Source organism: Lissotriton helveticus, chromosome 12, assembly GCF_964261635.1.
Source record: "Lissotriton helveticus chromosome 12, aLisHel1.1, whole genome shotgun sequence".
NCBI classification, from domain to species: domain Eukaryota; kingdom Metazoa; phylum Chordata; class Amphibia; order Caudata; family Salamandridae; genus Lissotriton; species Lissotriton helveticus.
In genome coordinates this window covers 651,097,318-651,110,668 of record NC_136073.1, presented here as the reverse complement: position 1 = coordinate 651,110,668, position 13,351 = coordinate 651,097,318, and the positions used below count along the sequence as shown (strand labels likewise).

The 13,351-nt window shown below is 43.9% G+C and overlaps 1 protein-coding gene and 1 long non-coding RNA gene across 2 annotated transcripts in view; one reads left to right on the top strand and one right to left on the bottom strand.

Moving 5' to 3' along the window:
- Nucleotides 1-13,351, bottom strand: part of LOC144798356 (C-signal-like) — a 294,329-nt gene that overhangs the window by 198,230 nt on the left and 82,748 nt on the right. The gene's annotated exons all lie outside the window — the stretch shown is intronic.
- Nucleotides 12,492-13,333, top strand: LOC144798357 (uncharacterized). Its single transcript, XR_013603522.1, has 3 exons — nucleotides 12,492-12,531; nucleotides 12,617-12,704; nucleotides 13,194-13,333. It is a non-coding gene; the product is annotated as an uncharacterized LOC144798357 (long non-coding RNA).

Sequence of the window (13,351 nt, the reverse complement as noted above, 5' to 3'; positions counted from 1 at the left end):
GCCAATGGCGTAGACGATTCATAAAGGGGGTGGTGATGGACAGAGTATCTGAATTAAGCAGAACACTCCTACCCAGTCAAGAGATCAGGGCTTGATCCATCACCGTTTTTTAGCTCACTGCACCATCCCAGCTCAGAACCTGGCTACATGCAAATTAGTCTGACCCTGGCCCAGTGCATCATGGGAACAGGGCAGACCAAACTACCAAGCCAATTCTTTACGCCAATGGCGTAGGGCACACGTGCCGTGTTTCATGTGGAAATGTGTTTGTGGCAAATATACTGAAAAGGTGGTTCAAAAAAGGCATTGAGTTATTACCACGGCGAGGTGGGGTGAGAGGGGAACACAAGTCCGGGAGCTCCGGACGCGCTCCTGAGCACTGTCTCTATCAGACACATTGCCCTGATCCTGACTGTTAGTGTCTCAGCGCCAGGAGGCCCACTACATAGAAACCGAGAAATAAGCACAGCACCAGCAGTGTCTCAGCTCAGACCTCCTGCGGCGTTGAGCACAACAGTGCATACCTCGTCTGAGTTCACGCAGGATGGGGAACCCACTGCTAAAAAAAAGTGTGTTGAAGTCAACCTGGAGTCGGGTGATTATCAGTTTTCGCACTTAAGGGCTTTGTACCCGGGGCTGTGTGGGCACAGGGGCCCATGATGTCAGCGGGAGCCAGGACTGGGTTCTTTACTGTGCAGCAGTCTGATGCACAGAAATGGAGAGACTGGCTATCTTGGGCATGTGGGGTGACTACTAACAGGGCAGCATCACCTCGGATGACCATTGGAGTAGCCACATTTTTGTGTGGATGCATGAATGGATGCAGGATGAATGATGGGTGGATGGATGGATGGGTGGATGCATGAATGAATGATGGATGCAGGATGGATGCAGGGTGGATGCATGAATGAATGATGGATGCAGGATGGATGGGTGGGTGGATGAATGATGGATGCAGGATGGATGCAGGATTGATGGGTGGATGGATGGGTGGATGCATGAATGAATGAATGATGGATGCAGGATGGATGCTGGATGGGTGGGTGGATGAATGAATGATGGGTGCAGGATGGATGCAGGATGGATGGGTGGATGGATGCATGAATGAATGATGGATGCAGGATGGATGGGTGGATGGATGGATGAGTGCATGAATAAATGATGGATGCAGGGTGGATGGGTGGATGGATGGGTGGGTGGATGCATGAATGAATGATGGATGCAGGATGGATGCAGGATGGGTGGGTGGATGCATGAATGAATGATGGATGCAGGATGGATGCAGGATTGGTGGATGGATGGGTGGATGCATGAATGAATGATGGATGCAGGATGGATGGGTGGGTGGATGCATGAATGATGGATGCAGGATGGATGCAGGATGGATGGGTGGATGGATGGATGGGTGGATGGGTGGATGCATGAATGAATGATGGATGCAGGATGGATGGGTGGATGGATGGATGGGTGCATGAATGAATGATGGATGCAGGATGGATGGGTGGATAGATGGATGGGTGGGCGGATGGATGGGTGGATGGATGGGTGGATGGATGGATGGATGGATGCATGAATGAATGATGGATGCAGGATGGGTGGATGGATGGGTGGATGGATGGATGGGTGGAAGCATGAATGAATGATGGATGCAGGATGGATGCAGAATTGGTGGATGGATGGGTGGATGGATGGGTGGATGCATGAATGATGGATGCAGGATGGGTGGGTGGATGCATGAATGAATGATGGATGCAGGACTGATGCAGTATTGGTGGATGGAGGGGTGGATGCATGAATGAATGATGGATGCAGGATGGATGGGTGGGTGGATGCAGGATGGATGGGTGGATGGATGGGTGGATGCATGAATGATGGATGCAGGATAGATGGGTGGATGGATGGATGGGTGCATGAATGAATGATGGATGCAGAATGGATGGGTGGATGGATGGATGGGTGGATGCATGAATGAATGATGGATGCAGGATGGATGGGTGGATGGATGGATGGGTGGAAGCATGAATGAATGATGGATGCAGGATGGATGCAGAATTGGTGGGTGGGTGGATGGGTGGATGCATGAATGAATGATGGATGCAGGATGGATGCAGGGTGGGTGGGTGGATGCATGAATGAATGATGGATGCAGGATGGATGCAGGATGGATGGGTGGGTGGATGGATGGGTGGATGCATGAATGAATGATGGATGCAGGATGGATGGGTAGATGGGTGGATGCATGAATGGATGCAGGATGGATGATGGATGGGTGGATGGATGGGTGGATGGATGGGTGGATGCATGAATGAATGAATGATGTATGGATGCAGGGTGGGTGGGTGGATGGATGGATGGGTGGATGCATGAATGATGTATGGATGGATGCAAGGTGGTTCGGGCTCGCTCGCTGCGCTCGCTCGCTGCGGTGCAATATGCAAATTAGTTTACGCCTCACCACTTTCAAATGTCACCAGCCGCCCCTGTTATTTATACGGTTTACACTTTATCACACTTGTGCCCCGGCCACTTTGTTCAAAGGCGGTGTCTGTGACATAGCCTTGGGGGAAATAAAAGGCAGTAAGGCACACTCTGAAAGCAGGTGTCTGGAAATGTGTAACTTTATTCAGGGACCAGCGAGCAGAGCGCAGTGCTGGCGCTGGCAGCTATAAAAGGGAGATTTATAGAGACCACATTCACGGTATTAAAGAAACGTCACTGTATCCGACCAGGAGTGTTGAATGTGTATCAGCGGTAGTGGTGTGGTGGGACCGGCATTCATTTTTGGGGACCAGGACGAGTCTTCAGGCTTCAGTCCTGAGCAGGAGAGAGAAAGTCAGAAAAAAAGGAAAAACAGAAAAGAGGGAAATATGGTGTAAGAAAAAGATATGAAAACAGTGATGAAAATAAAAATAAAAGCAGGGCCAAAACAGCAGATAAAGATAGAGACATATGTGTCCGTGGTGGAATAAAGAGGCATTAGATGGCATGACATGGAATAAAGGCCAGGAAGCCTTTGTATTCAGCAAACCTGGAATACACAGCTGGTGGGCTCGCAAGAAAAACTTTGGGCTCCTGTACTTGCACTATTTATTTTTTTTACTAATTAAGCACAGGACTTGACATCTTCCTGCGACCAGGAGAAGGCCACACAGGGAAGTAAAGGAGAAAAGGTCAAAGGGACACCCCATCAAAATCGGATATTCCCCATAATAGAATGGTACAATGCAAGAAGAAACACATGTAGGAATATACTGTTTTACTCAATATTAGATCATAATGTACAGTACATTTGCTCCCCAATCCTCCAACATCTGGTAAATATTTAGAATTTCAAAGCTAAAAGAATTCCAGCAGACCTTTGCAAGTAGATATTCTCACACACTGGTATGAAAGGATTAGCCATGCCCTGTCTACATGTGAAGGTATTGCCCCTGTATTGGGGGGTAAATCGATTGTCTGTCTGCTTTATGCAGACGATATATTAATTCTGGACTTAACACCAAGGGGACTAAATAATCGTCTGCAGGCATTACATGAATACGCAGAGGCCCATTACTTGAAGATAAATGTGTCAAAAAGTAAAGTAATGTGTATGACGGGAAAGAAAAAGCCGAATTATGGGAGTTTTGTCTGGTTTGTAGGCGGACAAAAATTGGAAGGGTAAAATCTTATGTCTTCTTAGGAAAAACAATAGTTGGCAATTTAAGTGATAAGGCTTACATAGCAAATAATACTCGGAAAGCAATGGCACAAGGCAAAAGTTTAATCTCCCTCTATAGATCCACAGGCAGAAGACACTTTGCTTTTTTGCTAGAGGTTTTCCGTGCTAAAATTCCAGCTACCTTACTGTATGGCATTGAATTACTTGATCTAGGAAAATGGGGTTTTCTAAATACAACGGAAGGCAAAATTTTGCGGTATTTAACCACAGTTAATACAGCCTGTTCTGTGGCTGCTCTTGTGTAGTATACTTGTAAAGCGCACAGCTGCCCCAGCAACGGGGCGTCCCGGCGCTGTATAACTCTGGGGAACCCATCCTGGCTTTCCCTGTGGGATGGTCCCTTGCTGGGAGTCCCCAAGTCCCCTCTTAGGTTGGAATTCGGTCTGCGTAGTAGTTGGGTTCAGGGCCTTGCAGGGATAGTGCGATGGGTTTCAAGCCTCGCAAAGGGAGAACCCGGTACTTTAAGATATCTTATTCAGAAAGAAATATTAGGAACTCTAAAAGAGCATTCTCTAATTGTAAAAGATTTTAGAATTGCAGCTGATCTTTTGCAATTAGATGAATCTGTACTCTTTACATAATCTTCTTATCAGTTAAAGGCCACTCTGAAACTGGCCTCCTGGAAATTAAGCTTTAATATGGATAGGGAAGCCCGTATCTCAAAGAAAGGTGTTGTTCTGACTATTGACTCTTGCCTGATAAGAAAAGTACAACCTTATGTTACTTGGAATCTCCCTCATGGAGTACGCCGTTTTGGTTCTTATTGAGGCAGGATCTTCTTCCTCTGAATAATGTATTGTCCAGATGGTATGGTTCTTCAGCTATGTGTAATCTTTGTAATAATTCAACTCAGGATGTCACTCATGTGCTTTTTGTCTGCCCGGCTCTACTTCTACATCGGCGTAAGTGGATGAGACCAATTTGCCAACAATTAACTATTTTGTCTGCCACCGCATTCATAGACGCCATATATAACCCCCCAAATGAAATGTTTTGCCATAGAATTTTTAACTTTTTTAAAAGCTTTTTAGAAATATATTAGATGTTTATAAAATGTTTTCTCAGTAGTTTTTATTGCCATTGTATGAAAATGTATATTTTATCTTTTGTCATTTTTTATGTGGATCTCATTTGAGTTCCAAAATCATAAATAAATGAATTGAATTGAATTGGCCATATAAATAACATATGGTTCAGAGCTTGTTGGCCAAGAGCACAGAAGGGACAGCTTCTGTTGTAGTCGATGTTTAGATACCATTTCACCAGATTTGTTATCCAGAGCAGTCCTTCAAATCTAAGATTTAAACACTTCTAGAATACTAAGGATCAATGTGTATTTGCAAATAAGGTTGCATTGCTTTGAATTTATCGCTCGTGTAGATCTTCTCAAAGGGGACTCCTGCGGTGCAATACCTTAAATCCTCTGTGAGACTTATCTTTTCAAACAATCTTTTTACCACACTTCAAAATGTTGTTGGAAAATGTATAAGGTCAATAATGAATATGACAATGGTTGGAGTTGTGGTATATAACCTTTTGTTTTTTAAACTGGAAGGGGTGTGATCTTTGAATCTGGGTGTTCATATTCCAATCCAAAAGCTCTGCAAGCACCTTCTGAAAGAGTTGACCAACTTACTGGTGACCATCCCTTCCTAACCCTCCTTAACACCAAGGAAACAGAGGATATTCCTTGGAGGTTGATTTGCTAAATCTTGTAGGTTCATTGAGATATTCACTGACTTAGCATCCGGCTTTCTAACATATTGGAAAACTTTAAAGAGGTTTCTTCAGCAGTTGCTGTTCTATGTTAGACTGCGCTAATCCGAGAAAACTCACTGCCAACATATTTCATCATTTTTCCGAAAGGAGCCTGAGTCTTCAAACTGGTTGTTTTAACGGTCAAGTGCTCACATACATTTGTGTCAGACTGCTCCAAGACTAGATTATATATTCTTGCCAATATATTGGTTCTGTGTGCCAAGACAGCTCACTGCCTAATGGTAACGAATGACAGCATTTGCCTCAATTAATTTTTGCTTGCCTTTTTTCAGCCCCATCTCGGCATTGGAAGGGAGACTGTTGTTGGAGTTATCTTATTCTAGGGTGCACTCACCTTCAGCACATACAGGTTCCTTGTCACCCTTAACCTGCTCGCTCTAAAGTATAGAAGTGCATTTAATGGCTAAGCAATTGTCCGTGCCTGACCCTTTCAACATCTTCATATGAGAAGTCCATCAAACTAAAGAATTACTTAAATGTCACTTTCACCCTTGCTAATAGAGATTTGGAAGAATCATTTAGCAGAGCATCATTATTTATAGTAAAATCACTCTGTTATTCAAATCCATAGTCTGCCATTCTCCCAAACATCAGCCCAATTCTTGTTTCGTTTGTGCCCCCAATTTCTTCCTCCTGTGTATTGCATAGATAAGAAGCCTGTAACTTGCATTTGATTGAACAAATCCTTGCTGGGGTGATGTTTGAGACCAGTTGTTACCTCAGAACAGGGCTGAGGTTGACTTTGGTGCGTAAACTGGGGTAGATGGATCAGCAATATCCTGGGCTGTACGTATGAAGTCCTTGTTGCCATTGTGGAGGCAATTGGGACAATAAACCGGGTGGAAAATACAATATAAGTAATAGCAGCAAATGGCTCTAACGGTATCATTGGAGTCGAGAAGAAATTTGCATAGGTATAGATTTTTCAGAGCCATGTACAATTATGTTTCCAGTATTGTAGGAGCCTAGCTTAGTCTATGGTGCTCACTTATGTCAGTGTAGCACCCTACACTAATCCAGATAACCCTTATGGTGATGTTAGTGGTCTTAAACAACCTTAGAAATCTCTCTAATGGTAGCTGTGGAGAGCAGCCTTCAGGCTTAGTCCAGAAGGAGTTTAAAGCAGCTTGATTTACCAGATCTTAATCTTATTAGTAAAGGTTAAGTGAAAAAGAACCATACATTGTATTTATAAAAATATGTATTTATTATAAGAAACTCACTAACACATAATAATATCTCCCAACGGAGATATAACACAATGCACACAATAATTTGCATTAAAAACAAGTAAGTAGCACAAATACACAGTGGTCGCCAGGGGGAGACCAAACCATATACTAAAATAGAGGGATGCAAATCAGGTCAAGACTATACCCAGGAGATGTAGAAATGCTAAGGACCCAAGGAACCACCGAGGTAAGTACCCAGGAACCCCAGGGAGGCTGTGTGCAGTGTGGGAACATGACCGCGTACTCAATTCAAATCAATAGGTACATTGCGGTTGCAATTTTAAAGAAGATGGACCCTTCCCAGTGGACCCTGAAGAAACCATGTGGAAGACAGAAGGTTGAAGAGCCACCCCACCCGTGGATACCCATGGAAACAGGCTACCTACACCAGGGAAGCCGGGTCCATAGGTGTGAAGTGGGGTCGGAAACCCCCGTCGAACCAAATGGAGGACTTCAGGAAGAAGCACAAGCAGGGGAGTCGGAGTAGGCCCTGACCAATCAGGGGAGCCCACTGGAATCAAAGAAGACCCTCAAGATGACCCACAGGCCAGAGGCACAGGAGTTGCACGAGGACCTCGAGTAGCTCACCAAAGATGCAGGTAGGAGACGCTGGAGTTTGGAGCTCAAGATCTCTGGTGAAGAGAGCTAACAAGCCTTGGCAACAGCAAGTCGACACAGTGCAGAGGGTTTGGTCCCAGCGGCTCTGACAAAGGATACAGGCTTCAAACTTGGTGTGAAAACAGTGCAGGTCTCGAGGGGGTGGCAGAACCACCACCCATGTTGCTGAGCCTTTCAGAGTCCGTAGGAGCCCAGGAGCAGCAGACCAGTCAGCTTTGTTACAGTTCCTGTAGATGTAGGGAAGTGACTCCTTCACTTCAAGGGAGATTCCTTCAGGTGTCTTGGATGGATGGGTTGGGACGATTTAGGGGTCCCGCCCAGAGGAGGGGCTGGACAGTGGGGAGGACACTTTCATGTCCTTTGTCCAGTTTCGCGCCAGACTGGGAGCCAATGGCTCCCTGAACTGGAGTATGCAAGGAGGGCACCAAATGTGCCCTTCAAGCAGTCTCAGTGATGCTGGCAAGCACCCCTACCATGCCCCAATACACTAAACCCTGTCTGGGAGGTGGTCACACCTCCATGTGGCAGGCTATCTATTGTTCTGCCTTCCCCTGCTCTAGCTTGGCGCAGCAGCAGGAGGGCAGAAACATGTCTCTTGTCGGCAGCAGCCCTAACTTGCTGTCCGGTTCTTGAAGACTTGTACTGGGAGCACTGAGGGCCTGCCTCCCGGAGGAGCTTTAGAGTGCATGGAATCATACCTCCCACACTGTTTATGGTGTGGAGGTATGATTCCAAATGTTTATTACCAAAAATGACCGAGTTTGTTACAGCCAGTTTAGAGATGGTCATCTCGTAATGACGCATGGCCACGCTACATGTCATAGTGACTGATGCATTTACAACCCGGGAGAATGGACTCAGAAGGATGTAGGTGTGCCCTGCTCAAGCAGGGGCACCCTCACACTTAAAACCGAGCACCCTACTTTCAGGATTGAAAGGCCTGCCTTAGGGGTGACTTAGGTTTTAAGTGTAGTGACCACAGAAATAGGGAAACCTATATCTGTCGTAAGTGGGGCCAGCACCAGCTTACACAGGCTACAATTGCAGGACTGGAGTCACAATTGGACTGGTTTTTCATGGGTGGCATAATACATGCTTCAGCCCATTGGAGACCCCTGGTGTACCTATGCCTTGGGTACCTTGGTACCACATACTGGGGACTTATAAGAATACACCAGTAGCCAATCTGGGGTGTACCCAAGTACTTACCATAGACAATTTAGGGGAGAAAGCACAGACACTGGGGTCCTGATTACTAGTATCCCAGTCAGTCTAGTCAGAGATGGCATAACACCAGGCAAAAAAGGGGTAACCATGAAAGCAGATCCTTCTTTGCTACAAGTATGCTTGGTCTTGTACTGCAATCCAGCACCATCACTGGCTTGCCCTAGAACTAGCGCAGAGGTCAGTTCTCACCGAAGTCAATAAGTTTAATTTGAGGTTCTTTCCACTTCAGCAGTTTGAGCATTTTACAAGCTTGTGAAGTTACTGCAGTTAATACAAGTAATCTCAGGTTTATCTAAAGCAGGAGGCATCCTCCCTGGTGTCCTGCAAAGCCAAATTGATGTCCAGTATGGGCTGAACAGTAATCCCAATATTGTCCCCAGAAGTACCCTCAATCGCATTGCCAGTGGCTTCCTCCGTTACCCATTCAGTGCCTGTGATCACCGTGGAGACAACATTGCTTCAATATTTTCTGAAAAGAAGCTGCAGTTAGGAGTTGGACCTTCCCTGCTCTCCCCCATAAAGTGATGATTTTCTGGAATCAGTAAAATAAAAGCCCAGTTCCAGCATACTCCTTACCTCTCTCAGTACTAGGCTTATTCTTAAGGTCCTACTCTGTAGATATGTGGCCTTTACTCTGTTCACGGGGAACCCTTGTCCCTGCCTACTTGTGCCCTGGTGAGTCACCATCTGGAAGGGCATCCTAGTGATACACTTTAGCAAAACCATAGGGCAATTTGAAGATGGATACATCTGTGAAGAAGAATTAAATTACCTTAATAAAACATGTCCAGTAGTACCTGCTTTATATGGGCTACCGAAGACTCACAAAAATGAGATCAATCCCCCAATGCGACCAATAATTTCAACGATTGGGTCCAGTACAGAACCTCTGTCGAAATACGTCGACAAGTTTTTATGCCCACTTACACAGAAATACGATTCCTTTGTTCGCGACACTGGTGATATGATCACCAAAATAGAGGGAGTTAACTTTGATGCAATGTGCGACATCCTGGTAACGCTTGACATTGAGGCGTTGTACACCAACATTCCTCAATGTCAAGCGTTACAATCGGTGTCGGCCTTGCTGCATAGATATCCAGATGATCGACCCAATGGATTATCCTACAATGCCTGGAGGTTGTATTACTCAATAATTACTTTGACTATGATGGTGCCCTCTACAAACAAGTGAAGGGCACCAGCATGGGAGCTTCCTGTGCGCCCAGTGTGGCGAATACTTACATGGGAGAGTGGGAATTGAAACATGTGTACAATGAGATGGCCCCCTTTTTTGAGAATGTTCTTTTATGGCGTCGATTTATTGATGACATTTTTTTTGTTTGGCACGGGACAGAGGATCACCTGAAAGAATATATATCATGGCTAAACTTGAGTGACTCAAATCTGAGATTTACATCTAATTATAGTACAGAGAAGGTAGTCTTCCTAGATATTGAAATAAATGGCAGGAGTGGGGGCCTGGAAGTGAGTCTCTACAGGAAACCCACTGCCAAAAATACTATTCTACAATATGGGAGCTTCCACCCCCATTGTCAAAAAGATTCCATACCGTTTGGCGAATTCCTTAGGACACGCCGCAATTGCACCACCCTAGTGGAATATCAACGCCACGGAGAAGCATTGAAAATACGGCTCCTTGCTAGAGGCTACCCCCACCGGCTGGTGCGGCAAGCCTTCAAAAGAGCGAAGTACTATGATCGGGACTCATTGTTGATTGGATCAAGATGGAAACCCACAAATAAAATAACATGTGTCATCAACCACTCACCTCTCAATTACAAAATTCAAAATATAATCAACAAGAATTGGAATGTGTTACAAACCGATGAGAGCGATTTGTTCGCATTGAAACCTTTGGTGGCATACAGAAGGAACAGAAATTTAAGGGACCACCTCGTCCACACTAGAGGTAAACAGAAGAATGGCAATATTCAAACGTCCCTTATAGAATCCAAACCAGTCTTGGGCAATCACAGATGTGGCTCTTGCCATGCCTGTGATGCTGCGATTATTACTGAATCACTGGAATACAATAACTTTAGAATAAAGTTAAAGTCACTTACTAATTGCAGAAGCAGTAATATCGTCTACATTATTCTATGCCCTTGTGGCCTCGCATACATCGGCGAAACAGGGAGGGAATTCCGCATCAGATTTAGTGAGCATAAGTCGGCGGTGAGATTGAGGAAATTAACAGCACCCATAGTACAACATTGCACAGACCAGAACCATAATGAAATGGAGCTAAAATGGTGTATTCTGGAGAAAGTGCAATACAAACCCGGCCAAACTATGGAATATACCCGTAAGAAACGCGAAAGTTTTTGGATCTTCCAATTTGATTGTGTTCGCAGGGGGTTGAATGAAAATATTTCCTGGTTCGTCACTAAACATGCGTAACAAGACAGGAGACCCGTGTACTCTGCTCACATTCAATGTATTTGGTACTATGTGGTATGTATCATTATATTCCTAGAAACAAGCAATTCTATGATTTCATGAGTCTACACATATACATCCCAAATACAGTTGTGATGTACTAACCACTGAATTGGGGAAATATCTTATACCCAATGTGTAATTGAAAACATGAATCCTAGAGTTAGTTGCAATTTACACAAGCTGATCATACTAAGAATAATAACTTTGACTTGTAACTAAGACCATGGAGCTATATATAAATGCCTCTGAAATAATGAGTAACACCAGGAACGGTGAGTACTAATGAAAAGTATAAGGTAATGATACGGATTATCTACCCGCTTCAAAATGGCGCCCACATAGAAAATACTTCAGGTGCTTTACATGTATTCAGTTTGTTATCGAATATATGTACATATCTTATATGCTGCGGAGACATCTGAACCTCGGAAGTATATACATAATTAATATCATACTAAATAGAAATAAAGAGTCCTGTGTTAGTGCCAACTTCCACATACCGACTACGCTAAAGAGTGTGTTAATATTTTTGCCTCGTGGATTAGGTTTGGGAATTATAATCAATTCTCTTTTAAAGGGGTAAAAAGAATAGGAATTGAGGGCATTATTGTGAAGAACAATGCTATTTCTCGTTTATTCTTCCCGCTGCAAGATGGCGCTCAAATATTGAAACCGGAACTACACACAATCATATCCGGGTTAAGGGACGCCGGTAACAACGTAGCGCATGTCTTACCTATTTAGGGGAGGCATTTCGAACTGTACGGCTAAGCGGATCGGAGCACGGTCGGTGAGGCTGGGAAACTTTGTAGGCGGACTTGGATAACATAGAAAGGTATGTCGCAGGAATTGCGGTTATCGATGTGATTAACAGGAAGCCTTTTGTATGTGGGGTGGAAATTAGAAAGTCTGGGAAGGATAGGCATCTCCTAGCTCATGCCATCTCTAAAAAGATCTCAGCGGAGATTTAGCAACTACTTAGGGACGGAAAACGAGAGCGCGCCACATGGCCTCTTATCGTCCAGAAAGAAGAAATAAGATTTGAACGCGCGTTATATTTCAATTATGCTCAACCCTAACCTTTGGTTTAAAAAGTCGTTAATATGAAAGTTACAAACAATTGGGAAATATGCTGATAATCTCAGACACTGTTATTGCTCTAACTTACAGATCCTGGAAATACAAATGATAAGGAAGCAAACTTAATCATTATCGCACTCATAAATAAGACACGATTACAAAAGCAACGAACCGTTTGAAAATATGAACCTCACCCACCTGTAAATGCGAATAAAACCATTCGTTCATCTTCATTGGTAAGCATTACTATCGCGCACTTAAAACATCATGACACAATTGCAATTGTAAGTGTCTAATATTGAGTTTACTACGCTTTCAGAACTGAGTGGTATAAGTGGCTGAACCGCTTTGTTAATCAACCCAGTTAAAAGACAGTTCCTAAAATGAAGCAAGTTGTATAACTCGAGGGTGAGTTCAATTTCATTATGCTGCCATTACTCTGCACGCTGTATATAATAGCAGGTCCCTACAAATCCTCCATTATCTTTTCCAGGCGCAAAAGTTATACCGTCTGTACACTCTAAGAAGTAACTACCATCTACTAGTAAAGGAAAGTGGATAGAACTGGGTGTTTTTACATGGTAGGTAAGAACTAATCAGGAGCATATGAATTAACCCTGTCTCATTTAGATAGGATTTAAACGATCTAGGGACTGACTTAGCAGCCTATAAGTAAGAGACATGCTTAGCATTTGCTCTAGTTTCAAGACAGCCAAGGTTGGTGGGTGGAGCACTCATTAGTTGGTTAGAGATAACTACCCAAGCATCCCACAGTTGATATAAAAAAAATGGACAAAGCTAGTCACATGACACCTGTTTTCAAGTGTACCTTATGTCTCAGTCTGTAATGTCGATATAAATTAAAAAGATCCAATATGATTGATTGGATCAGTGGCCCTTCTGACATAGTTGTCTATTACAGGTCCTTTATGCTGTACTCATATAATGGATGGTAACTAAGTGTTGTCGTAATATGACTTTTATTAGCTATAAGTAAAGGAATTAAATACAAGAGTTTTTGTACATGAAATGTAATTATAGACACAAATATATGTTATTTGTTATTGCAGATACCCTGTGCACACAGTAAAGAAAGTAGAGTCTATCGCTACTTGATGTGGTCCTGAGGAAGGTGGTTAAATCCGCCGAAACGCGCGTAGACCTGGCGTTACTTTGGCACAATTAGTATCGGTGCCACCTCAGATGTAGAAATGAGTTTACCTCTGTG